The sequence below is a fragment of the Sipha flava genome, unplaced genomic scaffold (genome assembly GCF_003268045.1).
Source record: "Sipha flava isolate LNK unplaced genomic scaffold, YSA_version1 250_pilon_pilon, whole genome shotgun sequence".
NCBI lineage: Eukaryota > Metazoa > Arthropoda > Insecta > Hemiptera > Aphididae > Sipha > Sipha flava.
The window spans coordinates 143,518-170,312 of record NW_020272902.1 but is presented as its reverse complement, the minus strand read 5'-3'; the positions used below and the strand labels follow the sequence as shown (position 1 = coordinate 170,312).

At 26.1% G+C, this 26,795-nt stretch overlaps 1 protein-coding gene across 1 annotated transcript in view; it reads left to right on the top strand.

The window, feature by feature from the left end:
- LOC112684507 overlaps window positions 1–26,795 on the top strand; it is a 213,947-nt gene that overhangs the window by 84,171 nt on the left and 102,981 nt on the right. The window contains exon 2 of the mRNA XM_025556058.1: window positions 18,515–18,565. The gene's annotated coding sequence lies outside the window, so the exon portion shown is untranslated. The remainder of the gene's footprint in view (window positions 1–18,514; window positions 18,566–26,795) is intronic.

Sequence of the window (26,795 nt, the reverse complement as noted above, 5' to 3'; positions counted from 1 at the left end):
TTCATGAAAAAGGTCAGCAAACTTAATAATTTATATTGTTATTTCATATGAAAGACCAATAAATTAATTTAATAACTGGTTTCGTTCCATTATATTTTGGTTTATGAACAACAATAATGTTCTTTAACCATTTTTTTCCGTTCCATTCGGAAACCCTGAGGTTGAGTTCTATTTAATCTTTAATCTATGAAATTAAGAAATATTTTAATAACAATTGTTACAGTTCATCGAAAATTTTCTATCTGTTTTGTATATAGTTTTAATACGCACACATATCTTACATTTGTTTGTTGTAAACGCTCGTGAAATATCTATCAAACTCTCGTCTAACTTTGTTAACTTTTTCATGTTGTTTAAAAAACAAGAAATATTATATAATCCATGTATAAAGCCAATAGAATATATAATTTAAGATGTGTTCGTTTTATAATTAGTATTGGTAATAGATTTTTGTGGTTAAAGATATGATATTATACGTATAAACTTTATTGCTGCACTTTGTTTCAAGTTTAGGTATAAAGTAATAGAAATTATCCATGGAATTATTCTCCCTATGGGGGAAATAACTACTATATATAAATCATCGAGAAAAACGTTTTGCTTATTGTATTGTTTAATGAACAGTTAAGGTATAGTGTCCAATGCGCGATCTGTCATCACCACGTAACCTGTCGTGGCGACAGGTCGCGCTCTACTGTTTATTAAATAAACAAATTTTGTGTTTCCCATTGACTGGTGTCCTACCCGCGACTGCAATGTACGACTGATAATTTGTCGTCGCAACGCGTGACAATACTGTGACGAGAATAGTGTAGCACGACCGGTCGCTCTCATCAATATGTCGGCAATAGTATTTTTATCGAATCCATGCGTAAATATCCGGAGTTATACGAAATTTCACATATGCAGTATAAAAATGTATTAATCAATGACGCAAAATGGAAAGAAATTTTTGGTTTAAAAATAAGGAATCAATCAGTTTCCTTTTTTTAGGCATAAAATACGAAAATAATAGTTCATTCTCTTCTGATTCATCTTCTAGTAAGTTTAAAATTAGTTAATTATTATTTACAACGTACAGCAACTCATTATCAGGCATGTTGGCACCGTTGTACGTTACTCTTCAACAGACATCGGCAAACTATTGACGAAATTTAGAACCGAGTAGCTACGATCGGTCGCGCATTGGACACCAATCGGTTATTAGCGACCGAAAAATATAACTGGTCGCGACGACAGGTCGCGCATTGGACACCGTACCTTTATTTTTATCGATATTAAGTTTTGTCTCGTATAATTTATTTATCTTGAGGAATTCGTAAAGATTCATTATTATTGTAATTTTTAATTTTTGTTTATTTTAGTGTACTCATTACAGTTTAAAATTACATATTCTTTTGTTTTTTTTAAATTTTTTTAATCACTTTATTTTTTTAGAAACCAATGGTACTACAGTTTAATTTTATAGCCATAGTAATTAATTGTTTTTTATAAAAAAAATTGTTTGATAATATTAATGTATAATTGTAATATTTAAAACTTTACGAGATATAATTATAAGGGATTATTTAATTTTTTTCATTGTGTCTAAGTTCTATAATTTGTGTTTACATACTAAAGGTCTTATTTTCACACAAAACATTACGTATTGCCGTGATTAATCAAGCACTTATACAATTGTTTATTTACACTTTACCTATTACTATGTATTGTGTTATTTGATAAGTTAATATTTTACAGTGATTAATTTTTGTTTGGTTTTCGTTAACAAAAAAATAATGTTAACCGATTAACATAAGTTAGAAGCCATGCTAATATATACTAGAATTAAAATGATTTTAATAAGCGCTCTAAAAATATTAAAACACAGAAAAAATAAATATAAGTGTACAAAGTTTATAACTGTCTAGCTCTGGTTACTATAATTTTGTAAGATAAATAATTTAATGATAATAATAATAATAATAATAGCATTATATTAATTATTATAGTTTAATATAATTAATATAATTTAATATTTGTATTATTAATTAAATATTTTATTTAATTTTTTTAATTTTTTTTTATATTTATTTTATAAAAATAGCAAATATTGCTTTATAACGCTATCGAATAAAATATTATGAAAATTTTAAATAAAATATTTTGGTATTCATGTGCGTTAATGAATTCAATTTATTTTTGACGATGTAAATAACTGAATATTTGAATGTATGAATTTTGTACATTCGTGTTATATAATTTTATTATGATGTAGTCTTTGTTTTACTCAATAAAAATTGCTTTTAATATACTTTATAACTATTATAAATCAAATTTATTATCAAATATATAAAACATATTTTACCTAATTTCAATATCGTCAAATTAATGGAACATTTAAAGTTTTTATAATAAAAGAACAAAGTAACACAAACAGAGCGAATATATTACTTTCGCTAGTTTCGTTATAAAATTCATTTCAGTCATTTTTACAAAAAATGTTCGGCATGTTGCTATAAACATCGATAAAATAATATTGATAAGGATGGTATAAAAAAAAAAAAAAAAAAAAACAATATTTTATAATGTATTCGATAAATACCATGAACAGAGGAAAATCTTTAATTTTTTTTACGTCTAAAGCAAAATTTTGTATTTAAAGGTAACAAAAAAACTACAGAATGTCTAAAACATTGTACGAGGAATATATATATAGTGTTTGTCCGCAAGAAAACCTATTTCGCATTTATATTATACGGAACTCTATCAGGGGCGTCTCTAGACCTTAGCTATGAGAAATGGGAGGCGCAATAATAAAAAAAATAATATTAATTTACATATGATTCATATTCGGAGTATAGAATCATTTTTTTTTTCATTTTTTTATTAAGAACTAGTTTCCTATAAAATATTTATATTACTGAAATGTTACATTATTAAAAACAAATCATCATAGTTATCACGACTATACAAATTTATTTAATTGGTTTATATAATAAAGTGTTAATACATTTTGTTCTAAGTAAAGCGTTCTGTTATTTTTTTCTACATTTAATTCGATCTGCCTGTGAATATGTAAAAGTGTTAATTTACATTGGTTCATTTCACTTCTTATCCAAGAATCCTTTTATGAGTATATTACGAGTATGTGTATATATATATTTATTCTATGATCGTGAATACGTGTTTGTTATAACAAGATATCTAGACTTCATTGATGTAATATAAAAAATATCAAGTAATTTAATATAAAATATAAAATTGACAAATTTTTACATAAGTTAGTCCTTCTCACTGGGAAGGGATAAATTCCCCCCCCCTCATAAGTGTACCCCTAAACTCTATGCGGTGACTAAATTATATTGTGGCCAGTTGTATTCATATTTAAGCAAAAAAATTAAAGGACTCACCTTTAATGATTTTGCAAGTATTACGGATAAAAATATAATATATAATATATATACATATATGCGCTTGACTATAACAATAACATTTAAAAAATAAAGTACATCGTTCTTTTATTTATATTTTTGAAATTTTCAGGTGGCTATTTTTTGAGTTATATTATTTGATGATTTTTCAATGAAAGTAAAAATTTTACAATGAAAAGTAAACAACAAATTTTAAGATCTATGTTTTTCAAAAACCAATTATTGAAAATCTAGTATTGAACCCTCATTGATAAAAAAAAAAAAAAAATTGCACTCAAGTATTCGCTCTAGATCATGAGTTATTTTGATGATTTTTCAATGAAGCAAACTGATATGTGTGTGTGTGTGTATAAATAACAATAAAAAAGTTATAAAAGTAATGCATATTTTAGGCATGAAATAAAAAAAATATATTTGTATAGTAAAATAAATAAAAAAAATAAAATGTAATTTATTATTAGATGAAATTTGAATTGTTTTATCATTAACGCTGAACATACTGTCGGTAATACAATATTACTTCACCGTAGGCGAATCATCAAAACATTTACCGGAAAAGCACACCTATCCAAACATACTGTGATTGTATTTCCCAACGAAATGTTGTATAGCATCACGGCGGTGGTCTTTGTGAATTCGACTGGAAGTTATATCCACTACCAAGTACTACGTACACATGAGTACACATATAGGATATCCTACTCAGAATTACTTCTTTTCGGGACGATAATAAACGTTTAAGTGGTGTTTTATTTATATATTATGCACTGCATGGATTGTTTTGTTTTGAACAAACGAGAAGAAAATCAAAAAACTATAATTTTTATATTTTTTTAAGGTTATCATATTTAACCGTTCATATGTAGCATACCTGTACATGTATAATTTATGGACGGTGTATAACAATGCTAAGTTTCAATAAACAGCTGTAAAAGGTTCTTATGTACTAGACAACTTTTATATACCTGCATCTGCTACTGCACCGCACTAGCTATTGGGCAAGTATGGTTCAAGAAGTTTAGAAAAGTAAATGATGTTTCGGTGTGGTCTGGTGTTAGCCACATGTACAATAGGTCATAATGAAAATCGTAGGTAACGACGCATGTAGCAGCTGTTACAGTATATTCAGTAGCATATTATTTAGTAAATGTCGTTTACCGTATCTCTATGGTTATTATCTTGGTGTGCATAACATTATGATACATTTATTTTATGTCCCATACAATTTCAGATGTGACCAATTCTATTAGTGTCTTTACTACAAAATAACTGTATTTTCGTGAAACAATTAATTGTGAAACTCAATGTTAAACGGTCTACGAAATAGATTTTTGTATAAATTGAATACCAATAATAATCGTGACGATATGAAACGAATATAATATACGTTAAATAGAATGACGTAGGTAAAAAAAATAGATTTTAGTTGAATATAATTAATATATTATACTATCATTTTATGAAAATATTTTTGTTAAATCATATAGGAACAGAATAACTGTAGATTTGCTGAAGGAAATTTGTAAGAAGAACAATTTATATCGCACTCCGCACCTGATTGATATATTATTCCTTTATTTAAAGGTTTGATTATTTTGTTGGAACAAGCGTTGAGGACGAAATTGATAGACGAAGAACACAGAAAAATATCCGATTCGAAAAACGGTGCAAAAATCAGTCACAATTATATAAAAGGAATATTCCAATGGAACTTTAAAACGTTCCTACGAAACTTCCATTAGAGTTCCAAAACCATTCCGATAACGCAACATAACAAAATACGAAGTCGTGCATTGATCTGTTATTAGTATGCTTTCAGTTTTCACACGTGATAATTACAAGTACAGTGTTATTAGTGTTAAACTAATAAGTGTTTTAGATTGTATTTTTAATAAAATGGAAACAAAACTGGAGTTTTATAATTTATTTAAAAAATCGTTGTCTGAAAAACGAGAAGATAATACGTCTAATTTGTCAAATTAAAAGTATTTGAATATAATTAATTATTTTAAAGGCGGCAATAAATCTCGTCGTTTGAATGAATTTAAAATTATTAATATCGGAGGAGAAGAGAAAATTATAGCACCTGTTGAAAAAGGTAGTACTAATTTACTATATTACGTAAAAAATGATAAATTATAAGATATATTAAATAAGATACACTTTAATATTGGTTATGTTGGTAAACATTGAATGATGGCAGAAATAAAAAAAAAATATAAAAATATGACTCAAGAAGTTTTACTTATGTTCTTGAAATTTTTCGGACCTTGTCAAATAAAACTGTCATCTAAACGAAAAGGCCTTGTAGTTAAACCGATTATTCATTCAGAAATGATTAGTCGTTGTCAGGTTAATCTCATCGACATGCAATCGCAGGTTGATGGTGAATTTCGTTTTATTATAGTTTACCAAGATCATCTAACAAAATTTGTTTAGTTGCTGGCTTTAAAGTTAAAAACGGCAGAAGAAGTGGCAACCAATATTTTGGACAAAGATAGGCATTAACTTGTTAAAAGGCTAAAGTTAAGTTAAAAATTTAATTTAATTTTACTCTTTAACTTAACCAGTTAGTTAATTTTCTAATAAACTTTTTAACTTAATTAGATTAACTGGCAGTTTAAATAACTTAGCTTTTTACAGTTGATTTAATAAAAGGATCTATCAAGTTAAAATGTTTTTAAATTTTTCGTTTATACGTAAATATTAATACAAAAATTAAATAATTATGTAAAGTAAAATGGTCGCATACACTGTAAATCAGATGTCATATATGATTTTGTAGGTCAGGGGCACACCTTTGGGTATTGGGTTCTGGATACAGAATGTTATGTATAAAGAATTTTAACTATAAAGATAAATAAATATGGTAGTGAGTGACCCCTTAATGTACATTGTACAATATCATAGTATTTTTCAAACACTTCAGCGCCACTGCAGTATATTATGATAAAAAATTTAATATAATTATTTATTGTAATTTAGGAAATAAATCTTTCTAAATAACGAAGTCATTTTTTATGTGATCTACTTACAAATTAAAAAAAATAGATTATCTTTTTTAAACTTAAGTTAAGTTAAGTTAATATTTTTTTCTTATTAACTTATAACTTATCGAGTTAAATTTATGAATTATTAACTGTTAACTTTTAACTTATTGATATTATGTTCTCTTAACTTAACTTAACTCGAGTTAATTATTTTCATCAACTTGCCCACTTTTGATTTTGGATATATTTTATATTTTTGGAGCACCAGTTATTTTACAATCTGACAATGGACGAGAATTTGTCAATAAAATTATAAATGACTTAAAAATTATGTGGCCTGCGTTAAAAATAGTACATGGTAAACCGCTCCGTATTCAAATTCAGGGTAGCGTGGAAAGAGCTAATCAAGACATACAAAATATGTTGATAAATTGGATGCAAACTAATAATGTAAAATCATGGAAAGAAGGGTTCAGATTTGTGCGGCTAATGAAAAATACATTTTAATAATATTATCAATGTTGAACATTAACAACTTAAAAAGTTAAAGTTAAGTTAAAAAGTGATTTTAATTTTAATTGTTTAACTTAACTATTTACTTTTGGATTTTCATTAACTTAACTATTAACTTATTAAATATATTTTTTAATTAACGTGAAATTAACGAATTAATTTTTCATTTTAAGAAATAATTTAAGTTAATTATCTTTTGTTTTGAATTTTTTATACTTCACAAATATCAGAAAATATTTTCTAATAAAAGGTTTTATATTATAAATTAATTATATAAAATATCAATAATAATATAGACATATAGTACCAATATAGTTTATGGCTAAATATTGTATATTATTCTTATCGACGCGCGACGTCGTAATTTCGGAAAAAAATAAATACCAATACTTAAGTCTAAAAATAAACAAAAATAATAACCAATCATCGATTCTACAATTTTGTGCTTTATGGCGATGTGGACCTGTAATTTTAAAAGTATTCAGTTGTAAAATTAACAGTAACAGTATATTTTGAAATGACCCTCTTCTTAAATTTAAGGAAGTTGAATAACTGTTTTAACTATTATTTTATATTTATTATTGTTTTGAATGCAGTCTTTTTCAATTATGAATAATTGTTATATAAAAGTAAAATTTTAATTTGATTTAACACAATAAATGTAATTCTTTAGTATTAAGATTATGATGATATATTTATTAAATGATATTAGGGTTTATACTTATAGTTTAAGTATATCTATATGAATAAATGTATATTTTAAAATATTATCCAACTATTAAAACTTATTATATTTTCATTTCTTATATAATTTTAAGTTAGTTTGTATATAATAGGTATAAACTATAAATATATAATTATTAAATTATATAAATTTCAATGACATACAATACACTATATGGAAATACTGTATTTTTATAAAGTATAATAAACACTATGCTCATAGTCTATAAATTAGTTTTGGATTTGTAAAAAATAAATTTAACATTGTATAAAAATAATAATTTTTTTTTCAACTTAATAAAAAGTTAAAAAAATGTGTATTAACTTTTAACTTAACTGAGTTAACCTATAAAAAAATTAATTTTTAACTTTTAACTTTTTATTATTGGTGCAAATTAACTTAACTGAATTAAAAAAAATCATTAACTTTCTCAGCCTTGAATATTATGTATTTTATGGTAATTAATAACTTACTGTTTGTTAAATATATTTGGTATTGTTAATGATTTACAATCATTTTATCTCATGCACGTTAAATTTGTATGGTTGTTAAGACATCCAAAAGTTCTTGGCTAATATCATATCATCTGGTTAATAATATTCATGGCGGGTAATGATAACTAGCCGGATAATGTCAACATTATCCAAATTTTAACATTACCCGTAATATATAGATATATACATTTATCATATAGATATTTGGTATGTATTCACTAAATGTATTAAACTAATTTTTAAAAGTAGGAATGCTATTAAATTTACTTTGTCCTGTCATATCAAGTTTTAGTAGTTCTAAACCAACTCTGTACTTCTAGTTCAAATGTAGAATCAGAATATTGATATTTATTTTTAATTATACCTAAAAAAAATAGTTTTAAAATTATATTTATAAAAATTGCTTGACACATAAAATGTATTATTATATAATATACCCTTCATTAAATTAATAATCAGATCGTCATACGATTAGTTATCAATCCTTCATACATTTGTCTGAACAATATATTAATTCCTTCTAACATAAAAATATGTAAATTAGTAAGTATTTTTTTCAATCTTAATCACTTTAAAATTTTAATGTATATATAGTGAATAAGACTAATATTAGTCACCAATTTCAAAATGTTTTTTGTCAATAATTTGTTATGATACAGACATAAGAATAATTAGATGTAAGCACCTATATTATTAAATGTATTAAAGGATAAAAATATAAATATATAGACTTATTAAAAAAAAAAAAAAAATTTAATTCACTATTTTTGGTCACTTTTATTAAGCATATTCACATTAATCTTATTTTCAGATGAATTCTCAATAGTATTCGGAAAGGGTTGATTGTCCATAGATTCTACGTTCTGTGATGCATAATAATAATTCGATTTTGTTTAGTAAATATTATGATAAGGACATTAAAACTCAAATGTTTTTTTCGAATTCAAAAATTGACCAGTGATACTGAACTTCCAATTTTCAATTGTGAAGATTCAGTTATTTTTGATAAAAATGAACGTGTATAATTGGAATCTTTTATTATAGATGTTATAGAATTTGAATCAAATAATTTTAAAGGTTCCAAATTTGTGTAACTGTTTTCTTTGTGGGAATTGGAGGCTACTGCTAATGAAAAAGAAGCACTGTTGACTGTTGAAGGTGTTTTCAATAACTCTTTAGGAAAAATTTCTAACATTTATGTTCCTTGAATGTTTGGTATAAAAGTGGGTGCTGATTTGGTATACGCTCTACCAGTTTTGGAGTTTTACACTCGGTCTACGTTTGGTACGCGGATATTGACTGCAATTACTGTATATGTATTATCTGAACTCGGTTTTATATAATATGTTGGGTATTTCTTTCAACTGTTAATAATCTGCAAATATAGCCCAAAATCAAAACATCGAGAGGTCATGGTTGGACGTAAAAATTAAATTATTGAAGAAAATGAGGGGTGTTCCTCTTAATCATGTGCAATCCCATCTTGGATTGCTAGATAAATTGTCATTTTATGTTTCTAAAAGCCAATTAATAGGTATAACACTATACTATATCTTTGGTTGTTGAATATATGACTACTACCCATTTCTGTTTTTTTTGAAACATCTGCAATGATAAAATTAGGTATTTAAATGTCGTTAATTAAGTACCTAATAGGTATACAAGTTTTACCACCATTTGTTTATGTTACTAAGTTTTTTCTTCTAAAGGCACATATTGTGTTTGGCGCGTTTGTACTTACGAGTAATTGAAAATTTGCATGCATTAAATTATAAAGCACTCAACGAGTTCTGTACAAGGTAGATTTAGGTGATAATTGATAGGTAATTTTCTTTTGTAACACGAACGCAAAAAAAAAAAAAAATCAGGGGTTTCTTACTATAACTTAAAGATTTTGGAAAACGACTGCTGTACTTTGATATTCGTACGAATGTAATTTTAATCATATCCGTGGTTAGACATACATCACAATTCAAAAGTCTGTTAAAATGAGAGTGGGAAGTATAAAGGTTTTTATCAAACGCTAAATATTTACCAACTATAAAAAAGTATATCACCCAAATACAAACTACCCGAATGTAGCAATATAATAAAATATTGTACAGTGCTTTTAAAAATATACCTAATATAAATTTGTTTAAAAACTTACCTTCTTATTTGACATAACTGCTTATAATAGATTCTAAAATCTTAACGAAAACACAGCTTCCATCACACGAAGGTAAACAATAGAAAAATAGAATCAATAAATCAACCAACGCAAAATTATAATAAGCACGTTATATTTAATGATGGAATAATAATACATGTACAATGGATTGCGTATTACGAATAAATGGCCAAAAGTTAGGTTATCCATAGAAAAAGGCAGCAGAGCGGGATATCGTTGTCGCTTGTAAAGTTATAAACAACAAGAATACGCGCGCAATCGGATCATACATACATTGCTATTATTATGTATATTTTTAGAAATATAACCATCAATTTTCCATATATATTATTATCAGATTTATTTTGTATTTTTCTGAAATATTCCTGTAACGTTTGGTAAACATATACTTATAAAGTAATATGTTTTAATAAAACCATTAATGTAGATTTATAAAGAACGTTTCATTGTAATGTTTTTTACATTGGAACATTAAATGTACACAACTTATATTTTTGTGGTCAAAAACTTTTAGGTAACGTTACATTCTTATGTTTACATTTGAACTTAAAATATATATTTCTGGAATGTTTGTAACAGTTCCTTGCACATCGCGATTTTGGTTGTAAGGAGGATGGGGTTCAACTTTTCGAACACTGGTAGGTTTGTCTGATGGTTGCTCACCGAAGATGACCAACGGTCTCTCTACAGCGGCCGTCGAGTCTGTATGCCACACCTTGGCGGTTACACACAATTACAATCGGCTTCACCGCGCGTCCAATAGCGAAACGACGATAGACGGTAACCTGATGTTGGTGGCATCGCCGGAGGATCGTGAACGTTTGTCGTCCTCGGATGATGACAGCGGTGACGATTGCGTCGAAACGGTCGGGCCGGACGACGTCGATGAACACTGCGGCGTTCGAGTTAGTCATCACCACGATAAATCGGTCGTCGGATTAACGGTCCCGGCGTCTTCGCCCGGAGAAGTCGAGATTAGCGGTACCGGACCGGAGGTGCTACGACAAGTTCAACAATTGTAACAATGTCGAAACGACCGATTCTTTCCACTTGTTCGATGACGAAACCGTAGTCGAATCGATACCGAAAGCGCCGCAAACAAAATTTCCGTTTAAGACGTGTAGTAAAATTTAGATCGTTAGCTGAGTAAAACACTTTTCGTGAAAACAAAACTACTTATGTAGCTAATATAGCATATAACGAGGAGAAAACGCGCACGCGGATTATATTATACGCATGTGCTTGTTAATTTGATTTAGGTTAGAATGAAATTCGAAGTATAAAACTATCGATATGCATTCATAAATGTATTAAATTACAACGGCTGTAAAAACAAAATATGAGTATTTTCTTGGGTATTGGATTCAAAGGAAAATAATTGAATAGTAGGCTTCATTTTTATATGCGACGATTCGTAAATATATAGGTATTGTAAAATTGAATTCCTGTAAATATTTTTGTAACACCCAAAAGAATTTAATTTCCTTCGGATGAGTACACTTCGGCGTGGTTCCAAATTGTTTCGTGGTGAGACACTTTGTGCTTTGACACTGAGAACGAGAAAATAGTTTGATGTGTGAAATACCTGCTATTTTACACGAAAATTCGTTACATTAATCCGGCAACAGTGTATTTATATTTAGCACCTTCCCAGTCGTCAGCACTAAATTCCTAAATTCAAACGGTTTTTGTTGCTATTGCACTACTCATACGTACACCGTCACAAATCGCATTAAATGTTTAATTAAATCAGCAGTGTATGTAAAAATGTATGTAGTGATCATCGTAAGAAATATATGCCATAGATTTTACTATAAATGTCCATATTTTTTTTTATGGATTTCCCGTTAATGAATATTATGAATATTGATAAAAAAAAAGCTTTTTTTATAAATTCACTAGTGGTGAGTTTTAGAAGTGTAAGCATTCGAAAAAGTTCCTTAAATGAACGCTGGCGCAAATAATAAATATAATCACAATAATTTTTTTTTGTTAAATTTTTTAAAATTTTTTTATAACGAATGATGATTTAATAAGTATTCATTGAATAGTTCAAGTTCCTTTAATAATTATTTTTATAGTCGAAATTAAAAAAAAAATTTTTTTTCGAAAATTGATGTAGGTACTATACATCCCTTCCCCCAATTAAAAATCTTAACTAGACATAAAGTTTTTCATCTTTCACTTCTTATTTAGTGATGATCGAAGTACTCTTTTTTGATGAAATCGTGTACACAAACAGTGACGTAATACAAGGAAGAGTACTATGGGGGTTTGATCTCCCCACTAGGCTTTATTTTAAATGTTATAAAATAATATTCTTATTGTGAGAGTGTTAGAAAGGTAAATAAAAAAAATAATGATAAAATAAAAATGATGATTTAGTAGCAAATTATTCCCCCCATACAAAAGTTATGTATACGCCACTGTACACAAATAAAAAAAAAAAAAACCATAAAACACACATCATCAAGATGAGATGATACGCTGACGTTATCGAAACAACCAAACGACGTGTGTATTATTGGATAATAATATATGGCTTAACGTTGTTTGCGCCGTCAAGACCACAGTGTAATATGCGTGTTTCGTCGGGGTTACCTAAAACCGTTGGAATGTGTGAAGTAATAGATGACGGTTTTGTGAAAAATTGCGGGAGCCGGAGAAAATAAAAGATATTGAGATTAATAGATAGATAGATCGACATAAAGGGTCAGTGAGAGAAAGAGAGAGTTATGGTCCAACACCATAGTAATTCGTTTCGATTTGTACGCCTGAATATGCCTTATTTCAATAACGGTGGTACTGAAGACATCCAAAATAAGCGTGGTTCATGGTGATCCGAATGACAAAAGGTTAGGGTTATACGATCATACCACTATGTAATAGTGTTTGAATACTTTTGTAGATGTGACGTCTAAGAATAGTCGATAACATAGTTTTCAACATTATTTGGAATATAATAATAATAAAAATTTAATTATTTGGAAATAAATGATTGGTAGATGAAAATATAATTTTAAATTGAATAACTACGAGGAATTCACATATTGGAGAAATTCATCAGTAGCTTTAAATTTTGTCCAACAAAATATTATCAAAATAAATCAAATATATATTAATATTTAATAGTACGTATATGTGTGTATTTATTTTTCATTAGCTATGCAATTTCATACAAATGAATACTTCACCGTACATATTATTGATATAAAGTTGAAAATTATGAGGAAACATTAAAGGTTGGTATACGTTATATTATTTATAACTCATATATCACTCACTTTCTGACTGATAAGCGTACAGTCAGAATTATACATTAATTTGTCGTTTTGAGAGGATAATATTATTACTACGTGTAGGTTAAGGTTCAAAACAGTTTTTTTAATTCTGGGTATATAACATTTTTCACTTTTTGGACACCAAAGAAATATTTAATTCTGTTTAATATATTAATTTTAATAACTACCTAATAATGTATATGAGTATATACATTAATAAAGTATAAATTACAAAACACAAAAATCATATATGATGGTCGTGCACTTTTTTCAATCTAACAATACTTTTTAATGTCGAAGTAGTAATTGCTCTAACATTTCTTAAATAGTTGAATGTCTTCCAAATGAAATTGAGTTGATTAACTAGTAGTATAATATACATTTATATTGTATAGTATATCTTTAAATTATGAAAATATTAAAGCATTGTCATAAAAAGTTGTAAAAATAATTTTTCTCAGTCAACCTTAAAATATTAAATTATAATGAACAAAGATTTAAACGTAATGTAAGGTTATATGTTTTTTTCAACATAACATGCTCTCATTAATGGTAACACAAAATAAATAGTGATCATTTTAATGAACACAACTTTTTATAAGTCGCGTAGAAGTATGATCATTGTATCACGTAGTAGTTTGTACACAGGAGTTATTCATTCGATGGCTTTTGTTTCGAGTAGAAAAGAAGTATTTTTCTTATTTAGAAAAAAAAAAACAATTAAAACTACCAAATGAAAACGTAATGATGCATTTTAGTATATATAGTATCATTAAAATGTGAAGCTATAATTCTACGTCACCTTATTCATACCAACAAAGTATATTTTACATAAACGATTCATAATTAAAATTGGAATATAATTAAAATGTTTAGAGTGTATGTACTTAAATGTATAGCTTGATATTAATAAACTTTTACTTTATTGGGCTTACAGCAATAATTTATCTTAAATCTTTCATAGATACATACCGGTATAACACAACTATAATAATTATTATTATCATAAATTAAATAATAATAATTAAATAAATAATAAATTTTATTATAATTATAATCATTTATTTATTATTTTGACTTATAATTATTATATTGCATCAAACCTGGATTGGGGGGGGGGGGTGGCAGAAAGGGCCATGGCCCCGAGCCCATAATGGATATCAAACATCAGTGGGCTCCTGACGGATAGTAGGTTTTTTCGTTTTATTACCTCTTTTTTTAGCTCATATAAAAAACAAGTATAGAACGAGCAGTTCTCAAGAAAATTTAAATAGTTTTATGGTTCTGTGTTCAGATAGTTATGTTTTGGAGGTTATTAATACCGATGGTATAATACAAATAACATTTTTATTTTTATATTTAAAAAATCAAGAAATAAATTTATAAATTAGAATTTATAATTATTAATATAAATTATAATTTTTTTGTCTCTGAAATATATTTATGTATGGTTCACCAAGATTTTGATTTGGTACGTTTATGGACCCTTAAAATTGTTTGGCACCAGGCCCCTCCAATAATCATAATCAAGACTTAAAATACTAAAACTATATACGGATGTAGTTGCAAACTAAAAAATTGTAAATTCTGTTAAACTAATCCGTAAATTCAAACATTTCTTTTAAATACGTGTCTGTATAGTGAATTTTTCGTAAAAGATACAATAAAAATTCTCAATGGGGAAACCGAAAAAAAAATTACATATCAAAACTAGAGTAAGATACATAAGCATAGACGGTATTTTCATATTTGTTATACGAGAACTTGTCTGGGTAGTATTAATAATGAAGAAACTGTTCAAAAATAAAACCATAGCAATAAATGATACCATTTATTATATTTGATCCGATTTCGGAAGTTCGTATTAATAGGCGCATGAAAAAATAAAAGAAAATATGACGACTGTTTATATTTACCCGCAACAGTTATAAAATTTAAATCGCGTTGTAAATATTAAACGATAAACGAAACTTTATCCACTCACACTGCTGCTATGCGATTCACCTGCTGGAGCGCACGCTAATTTATTTATTTTTAAATTTATTTCATCGTCGATTTTAAAAGTCTTTAAATTTTAAATCGAAATCTTAAATATTTAACATGAACACATTCGATGAGATTCTAATGCAAAGTTCCCGTGGGAGTTTCGAGAAACTTCACGGCAAAGTTCACCGTTATGTTACGAATACTAACCATTTACCCAAGGATTTACGTGGTCCATTCAAGAAGAACAAAGGAATTAATTCCGCTACTTGTGTACCGTGCACGCGCAAAATGTAATTTTCTGACGCACCGTGTATACAACGCACGCACCCGTCGCGGCGAACCCTACGCGGGAATTCAACAACAATTATTGGCATTGAATTGTGTTTTCACGCGCGGACCGCTCGAAGAATTTTCGTATTTTATTTGCGTTTCGTGTGATTTTACACGACGTTACCTACAATCGTTTTATGGAAAACACTCGAGTGACATCAGACGCGTTACGCTGCCTGTGCTGCGAACGGTTACGCGGTATAATCGATTTTCGCACTGGCTCCGTAAGATTTCCGTCGTTTAACCGTTCGGCGATGAACAATCGATCGCCTTACCGAGATCAATATTAATTTATCGACCGCATCACATACTCACGTATCGCACAGCTTTCTTGAAATTTGTTAAAAAATAAATGCCGCGTATTCGGTATTAATCTAAGTACCAAAACATTACTGTTGGGTTGATCAGTATTGTGACGAAATCCGTTCGATTTACACTGGTTAATTATTATCAGGAAGACGATGATAATATCATAAACTAAATCATAACAATTGAACCGTCAATGGTATTAATACGTCGATCAACCGTTGTGCGTGTGCATAGCACGTGTAAATTTATGCAAACACGAAATATCATTTGTTCGTCGCGTGAACGCCGTGTTTCCCGAAGTAATTAAATTATTGGTTTCATCGGCAGTTTCCGTGTGCATATGTTTAAAGGTAACTTTAATGAAAAATCCAACACGTGGACGCCGCTGAAAACGAAATGACGAAAGACGAAAGAATATACAAAGGCTATGGGGGGAGTGGGAAGCGGGATCATAGGCTTCAGTGGCAGCGCGTGAGACAAATGATAAGAGGATGTCAGATTATCATTCAAATATATACGCGCGAAATCTTTGCAGACGTTTCCGTTCGATTGTAACGCGGTACACATTTTACTCAACTCGTAATTTTTGGAACGTAATTAAATAAGATAAATCAGCGTTAAGTTATTTATATATATATATATGTGAGTGTGTAAGAGTACACAGCATAATATCTATATCCAACGAGAATACTAGCAACACCAAATTTTTATCCAATAAATCCTACCCGACAATATTATTTGTCTAAATCATTTGAATATTTCATCGGTCATGGAGATTTCAGTTTGGAGAAACTCCAAGTCCTACGACCAAGATAAAATAATCAGTTTTTGAAGATATTTTACTATCATATTAAATTATGGTTCTTCATATTTTATCATAAGAATGATGAAAACATTTTTTATACAACAATAATTTAATTCGTTCAACATGTTTACAATAGTATAAGTGATGTCGAAACACATTTTATTGAACCAATTATTTTCACCGAATGACGTCTAATTTGACCACAATTTCCCATCCGGTACATAATGTTTTTTTTTACAACTACGGCCAATTACGTATAAATAATTTCTGAGGAAAACATTATCAAATTTAATAAATAAAAAATCTACGTTATTAAACTGCACGTCTAATGACCGAATTTCCTTTAATAATATAATCGATGTTAGTATTTTAAACTGCATAGTTTTTTCCGTTTAATATATACTCATATCTGTGTTATAAAGTGAGTTGATAATAATAATTCTTTACAACAGTTATATTGTAATAATTTCTGAGGCTAACTATTGTGCATAGCAGTATTTTAATTAATTAATCTATTCGACCAAATCGATGGCATTTTGTAATTCATCAAAGTGAAAACGGTGACAAACATCGTACTTCAATTGTTTTTTTTTTTTTTTTTTTATTAATCACATAGGCACACTGATAACAAAAAAAAAACTTGTTGAAAAATTTGCAATAAGACTGAGTGCGTGTTACTTACAAAAACGCGAGGTACTTATTGTTATATTACACGTCGAAACACTTCTAATAATCTTTTTTTGTTGACTTGAGCATGTCTTCTATGTAAATATTTTTAAAGTATACTAGTAAACATACACAATGCATTTAGTATAGCGAATATAAAGAAAAAAAAAGGTTCACAATCGATCGATCATTCACCAAAGTTTAGAGAAAAACTCGTAGGACGATAAAATAAGTAACATTGAGTAATAATATTAAAGTTGGTTCTTTTGCATGGCTTAAAACGTATTTTGTCTATCTTGACTCGGAGAAAAAATGAAAATAATGAAAGTAATATGGTTAAAGAAAAAATAGAAAACAAATGGAGACGGTATCGTAACAAACACTGCACTTATACAAATTCAAAGATTTAATGTGTACTCATTTTATTTATTTTTTGTTATATTTTATTCAACCTAATATAGTGTTATTATATATTTTATTAAATTACTAAATATTATGGTATTTGATAAAGAACTATTTAAGAGTAGTTCATCGTTAGTAATAATTTTAAGTTTTCCCAAAATAGTAGTGAAAATCTTTAAAAAATATTTTGTACCAAATCATGCGCTGTGTTAAACACCATTATTTATTGTTAAATTAATGTTTTTCAGTGTATTTAAAAATACATTGTATTTTACAATGAATTTGTATTTTCGTAAATTCTATTGTCAAAATCAATACAAATATCGTACTTCATTGAAATACTTGTATGATGTTAAATTTTAACAAATTGTTTTTAAATATAAGTTTTAAATCCGATTTGTCTATAATAGTAACTTTTTTAATTTTTTCAGATAATACAGCAGTTGCTTTACGTATAATACAAAAATATAGTCAACCAACAAGTAAGAATATCGATATACATAATATATTTAGTTTTGATTTGTGATATTTGAAATTATAACAATATTTGTAAAAATATTTATATTTTTAATTTCAAGTTAAATAAAATGTACAAAAATCTGTAATTCTAAGAGTTAATATTATAATTATAACACTAGCTTTGTGTGTAGATCAAATTTAAATAACACACACACACACACACACATATATATATATATATATATTTGTTTTATTTTAAATTTGATCTACATGTAAAGGTAGTGTATATAATTATTATATTATATTATATTATAATCATTAAATCAGCAGGTGAGTGTTTTAATCCGGATTGTAGAAATATTATCTTGAAAATATTGAAAGCAAATAGCGATATATAACACTTGCCATTTCATGTAGTGCATATTAAAATAGTATATCTCCTATATTATTTGTACTGGGTATTGAATATTTGTCACAAAAATATAAATATTTTTATAATTATATATTTTTAATTCGGATAAGGGGATAAGGTTCATGAGATTCTTTCGATATGTAGTATCAATACGCCTTTAAATTGGTTTTATACAGACACATACTTAAATTTCGTTCACTGTTGCAGAAAAGTGCAGAATGCTCGCAACAGTTATACGTCTTTTTACATGTAGATATAAATTAAAAAACAGGAGATTTATTAGAACAAATATTTCTTGGAAGAAGAATAACGTTTACATTTAATAAAGTATAGGAAATATACAATAATACGTATACGAATATATATTTACGGTACAATAATATTAACTGTACTTATAGAAAGGTATTTTAACATGAAATATACTACAAATAGTAAAAAAAATAATAAACAGACAGACACTTTTCAGTTGGCGCGAAAAGCTAAGCGATTTATTCTCAAACAATGATTTATTTGCGTGATAATATATATATATATATCTACATTCGAATATATAAATACACACGCATACACACACACACATCCACATGCGGAAACATAAACTCATGTATGTATTCACACATTCTTTCACATACACAATATATACATTGTTTATTCATACTAGATCGATATTTAGATAATAGGTTGGTAAAAGGTTTTTGAATCAAGTAATTAAAACTTATATGTATTGTATCAAACGCGATATATGCAGTGTATATATTTATATTTAAATTTTTATGTATTTTTATTTATTATTTATTTATTTACTTTTATTTATTTATGTATACATTTATATCAAGAGGAATGATATTATATTTTTATATAATTATAATTATACATTAGGTTAAGTATATGTATGTTACAGTTAGTTTATGAAATAACTAGGTAATTTATAAAATAACTAAAACGTGTAGGTAATGTATATAATTTATACTTTAACCAGATATTTTATACATTCTGTCGTTAATATGTCAAATTGATACGTTCGTCCATGTACAAAATCGTTATTTTACTGTTCTTCACAGCAATTAATTGGATAAAAATGACGTTCTTGTGACTGCTGTATTCATGTATGTTTATCGTGTTGAATAAAATTATTGTTATACATATATAATTATTAAGATCATCAATACAATTTTAAGGTTTAAAGTTTAGTAATAGTTTAACAGTTACACGCATACAATGTTGATTTATCTGTTTCTGCACTATAATTTTTTAAGTATTAATATAGTTCACAATGGATTCGAATGAATTAGATTTAATGGAAAAAAGTCTTATACCAGTGTAAAAAATCATTCATTAAAACCAAGGCTGGGCAAATGATATTTTTAACTTCGTTAAGTTAATTGAGTTCATATTCAGTTAAGTTAACAATAAAGTTAATGCACATGAGAATGACATAAATTAAGTTAAAAGTTTAGTTATAAAATATCGTGAACTTAACTTCAATTAATAAATTAAGTTAATTACAAAAAAAATACATTTAAATTAAGCACTGATATAAGTGATATATATATCAACAATTTTTAACAGATCTTATTTAACATTAACGATTATGAAAATGCAGAAAAATCTTATTAGACTCTAATTAGAGTAGGAAAATATACATTTCTTTATTGGGATTGTTTTTAAGCACTCGAATATCAAATTTATGTAATTTATATACCGTTTTGGAATAGAATTGGAATAGAAAAAAATAAAAAATTAAAATTAAACCAATAATTACACGCCATAGCTAAACTCGCAGTTTAAACTAACTATATTATCAGTTAAAATTTAATGCTACTGCTAATACACATAAAGAAGAGTTGACGAATTATGAGATTAAAACTCTTATTAAAATAAATCACTTAAATGCATAATATGCATATTAGATTCATAAATAAAAAATAAAGACCCACTTTCTTAGTGACATTAATCAGTTTATATTAGATATATCGTTTTACAAGTATATTAAATTCAAACATTTATTTTTCTATCTCACAGTATATAGTTATTCGATTGTAAGAACAATCTTGAGCCGTGTATAGAGATAACTTGTATTGGAATTATATACTTATTATTATATACTTATATTGTTTTTTAATTGTATTGGAATATCTTTTTTTTATACATTTTTTATTTTGTGCATCTGAGTGGGACACTTATTCAATACAGCATTAATAGTATATATATTTTTTCCTTTTCCAACAGAAAGAAATGTAGATATTTGCTCATGAGTCTTCACTTTTTTTTAAATATTAAATAATCGTTTGTGACTAAGATGTAAAAACTATATTATTATTGACAGTTTGCATGTTTTCCTGATATTTGTTATTTGTCTAATTCTTGTTCAGAATTGATTGTTCTTTATCATTGAAATTTATTTTTTATTTTTATAAATTCCAGATTTATTAGTTATTAGTTTGTATTTATTTATTTTACGTAATTTTCCTATAAAAAATATTTAGTCAGTTATTTTAATTTCTTTATTATTTCCTAAGTATTTATTTTGTCTGTTTAATTGGTAGTAATATTGAAATTTGAACAGAAAACTATTTTATTTATGTTTGTGTAACTAACATAAAACTAATTAAACAACACATTTATAGTTATACAATGGAAACTATATTTTTATGAAAAATAAACTTATCAATAAAAAAAAAAAAGGAAAAATACATATTTCTCATAAACAATTTTAAACATCCATTAAGACATAAGCGAAAGAACTCATATTTGTTGTATAATATTGTCATTATATAACCTGTTCACTTATTAATATATTTGTTCATAATCACAACTATATTTACTCTGTTTTGTTATATCATCCGACATATCTGACGTTTCAAAAATAATGATAGGTGATTACAATCACATCTGGTTATCATTCATTGAAAAAAATATAATAATACCGATTCGTGGTGCGTAATCATGGATTAAATATTCATATTGTATAATTCAAAATTATGAGTAAAGCATTATATTTTAAAAGAATAAAGGCTTAGCTGAACCTATCGATCAAATCATAATTTTAAATAATTTATAAAACTTAACGATCCAAGTTGATATTTTCAAGCTCTTAGTACCGTAGAAAAACAAAAACCAATAATTAAATATAATTACGTGACATGCATATGTAATGTCTCATAAATATAATTACATTATTAGGGTAAATTGAATTACATTTTAGTCCATAATTGATTGTAAATATTCTATTTAAATACACATGTAATAAGACCTATAATGCATTTTATTTTTTTTATCATACAAATTTATTTAGGATCTTAATCACGTAACTGAAGGAAACCATATTGAACATACTTAACTATATGTTAATTAGTTTGAGCTAGCTATGAACTATTTTCTGTAGCTTAAAATTTACATTAAGAACAAACTTTGTTTTAATTCAGATTTTTTAAATAATATTTTTATCAATGAAATAAATACATTTATTATAAAGAGAATATTTTTGTCTTCGATAATTTTTGAATATAACAAATTGTATATAACTATAAATTATAAATTACGTTATGACTATACTATTTTATTTTATCAGTTATACGATAGAAATTTAACCAGGATCATTTTCATTTTAAGCAACCATTAAATGATCTTGGACGGTATGCCGTTATTCAATAAAATTAATACTATTGTCTTTAACTTGAACTATATAAAATTCAAAGATTTTATTTAGGATTTTTTTTTTTTAGATTTTAAGTCTTTATTACAAAAAAAAATGTATCGTGTTACACTGTTAATGAACGTAGTAATACATCTACTAGAGACCTAATTAAATTCACAATTTCGCACGATCCAATATGTAAGACGGCGCATTGTATAGGCAATTTAGGGGCTTTAGTGTTTTGTATTATCGAGTAGGTTGAAATATTTATCAATTAAGTAATATATTTTCTCTAAATTGATTAAAATACGATGAGATTTATGGCATCAACGTTAAGTATTTTTTTATTTCGTTATATATTATCTTCACAACTTAATAATTAGTAAAACTTTTAACGAATATACTTTTCCGACCTTCACTCGAAAATATATTTTGAATACGATGACATGGCATACTAATACATTATTTCAAGTTATTATTCAAATATTACTTTAAACAATTGAGATGGAGAAAGACAAAGAATAGCTTTTAGTTTCTTCTAAATTTAATTTTCTATAATTTTTAGTATTATGAAAGTAAGTGACCTTGTATTTATTGTTTGGTGGTTTTTTTCGTGTTATGATAATTTCTATAAAAGTGCACAGCTATTCATCAAAACTTTATTACCATACACTTATGATATACGTCCTTTACAATCAACTCTGATAAGTTTATACAAAACAGTTATTGAAAAATAAATGACCTCGTTGAAATAGACCATCAAATTGTAATGCAATCACGTCAATCGTGGTATTCTCAAATGTTAGTTACTAAACTGATTGATGATATATATATATATATCCTCGAAAACTTACTATATTTTCTTAAACGTTAACTTTACTTTTTATCAAATCGATTAAGAACCAATATAAGCTTATAACTATAAATAATTTAATAGTAAACAATTAAACATAAAATTTCGTACAAAATACAGGATAACTTGAAACAATAACAACTGTTAGATAACTAGAAGCATTTATCTCTGAATTAATCAATCATAATTAAAATTACTTAACTAACAAGTAATAATTTTATAGAATATTGAAATATTTTCAAACGAACATAAGTTTTACAATACGATAGAGTTATGGAAAATATACTTCTTGTTTCTTTATAATATTCGGTTATAACTCAGTGTTATTCATGATACCAGTATATTTTATATATGTCGATATACAAGAATATATTTATTCGGTTGACAAGTCTCGGTACTTGATCAATTTAAATTACATTAACAGTTTAATTAAGCTTTTCATTAGATAAATTATGGTCTCAATAACATTGCCAACAAAATAAAAGCAATAATTGATAATAATGATAAAACTGATAGTATTTAGAGGGAATTTTGATGTAAAAAGACCGTGGTATCGATGAACAAATATTATAATTATTATGAGACTTAGAAGTATGTAGCAAAAACCAAATATTATATTATTTTTGATGCTTAGCCATAGAATTCAAAAATTACCACCGCAACGATTCTTATTAATTTTAATTATTTTACCTATACGTTTAAAATATTTTTCACAGTAATATCGATTGATTTAATTGTATTAAATAAGTACTTCACAAATCGAATAATAAAAATAAAGTGTTTTTTAAAACAGTATTTCATAAATTTTTATTGATGAATGTAGTTATAATTATTTTAATTTCTACATGATAATTATTTAAGTAAAACAACAAAGCCATTGGTTAAGTTAAAGGAAATGATAAAATATTTGAATGAAACATTAACACCATTCATGAATAGTTATGCATCATCGTATCTACAGATTTAATATAAAATAAAATAAATTGTTTTTTGTCATAATTTATAGACATTATTTATTAAAATTAATTTAATATATGTTAAGACATAAATTAATGTCAGCCATAATAAATTATACTCTACATTTAGTATAGAATTTACGAGATATAATTTGTACTTAAATTTAAAATATATTGAGATACACACTAAATTATAATAAACTCTAAAAATCTATTTTTTTTAAATGTATGAAATACTACTAAACTACTAATATATTATATATAAAAAATATATTAATAAAATACAACTCGCCACGTATTAAACACGTACAAATATTTATCATATTTTTATAATTTAATATTAATTTAATTTATGGTTATATTTGATTTATTAAAAACCAAATATGTATTTTTATTGAAACTATGAAAATATATTAATTACAAAAAATAAACCGTACAAGGATTTACCTATTTATGGAAATGATAATACTGTATAAATATTAAACATATAATATATTTGGTATCTTGTTTATTTTATTTGTTAAATATTGATTGTACTGTATAGTTATACGATATTGCGTAAAAAATATATGCAAAAAATACTGCATTTAATAATAATAATTTAAATAATAATAATATATAATAACAATAATAATAATTGTATAATAATTTTAAATATTTTATAATCATTGAGTTATATGAATTTGATAGTTATTATTTGATAGGTACAGTATAATAAATGTAATACTATATATATACCTGTATATCAAAGAAATGAAAATGAAAAACTTAAGAACTCGTTCCAAATATGTGATTGTTACTTGCGATACTACCAACTTCAAAGTGTTAACAGAATTTTATAAAATGCGACGAGGGTTTTTAATCTTTAAATCGATTAAACATTACCCTGTGGATTATTTTTTTATTTTGTGGTAAATTAAGCACACAAATATTCATCTATATTGTTTTCATATGATTAGTTTCTTTATTAATTATACATTTCACCTTTTCGATGCATATAAATAAATAAAATAGAATAGAATAGTATTCGTGTTCACCATCAGTGAGTGTAAAAACTTACATAATTCAGTCTGCGAATGGAGAATTTTCAAATTTTAATAATGAAATACGAATCGTATTATTCCTTAAAAATAATTAATTATAATTGGGAAATAGAAAAATATTTATTGTAATGTAAATTAACGTTCTTTGTATCATTCATGTTAATTGTTTATCAATCATAGGTATTTAATTGAATTACATGAGTTTCGATATTTACAACATTAGATAATTTAAATATATGAAACTAACACGATCGATTAGGTCAATTTATAAATGAATATGGACATGAGATGCATATTGTAGTGGTTTTAATATAATCATACTCAGTCAATGTAAAAAAAAAAAAAAAACAAAATGAAATATGTAAATCAAGGATAATATTTTTAATAATATTTCCTCTGTGCAACTTTTTTTTTTTTTTGTACCCTCTCCGTTTCATTTCAAAACTGAAAATGGAATATGTGTTATAAATCGCCTTAATTGTTTAATGTTGTACTCTCTGGTTCATTTAACTGACAATGAGTGCAATTTATTAATTTATAATTTAATATGAGTTTTAAGGATTGTGTTTTTTTTCAGAAGTTATTAATTATCACTCCATTTGTATAAAGAATTATGTTTTCTGGGCGTTTTGTGAGTTATTGTAAAAATATTTTAAATATATTTAAAATATATATTTTAAATATCATAGTTCATTAGATAAAACCATAAATGATTGAAAGCGAAACTCTCCGAGGTATTAATTGTTGTTTTCATTTTAAATAATAATACAATTTGATTCAATATAATTTTATTATTTACATATTTTTTTATACCTCAATTATTAAATTAATTCAAACATCCAATCATCAATGATAAATCATAATGGACACATAATATTAATTTATTCACCATCGTTAATACACGTTGAAATGTTAAAAAATATTATTATTTTGGCAAATAGATCGATTGTAAAGAAACGTGGGAGATGTGTATAGGTAAAATACTTTTATATTTATTTAAATTTAATTATTTCAACAAAATTTTTGTTTTTCCAACTATAGTAAAGTAATTTATTACATATCAATTAAATAGAACAAAGTAGTATAATTAAATATAAAAATAAGAAATCATGTCCACACATCTGTCGAATACGAGCTGAACGTAATTCAACAGCGTAACTCTTTGGATTATATTACTCATCATCGCACAAAATGTCTGTAGTATAAGTTGCGAGTATTTCATGGGTTTACGACCGAAATATGAGTTGCGTAAACGAAAAATAATGAAAAGCAATTTAAAAGTTATGTTTGTATAATATACGCGTTTGTGCAAGCCGATATGGATTATCAAGGTTCATCATTAGTAATTTTAA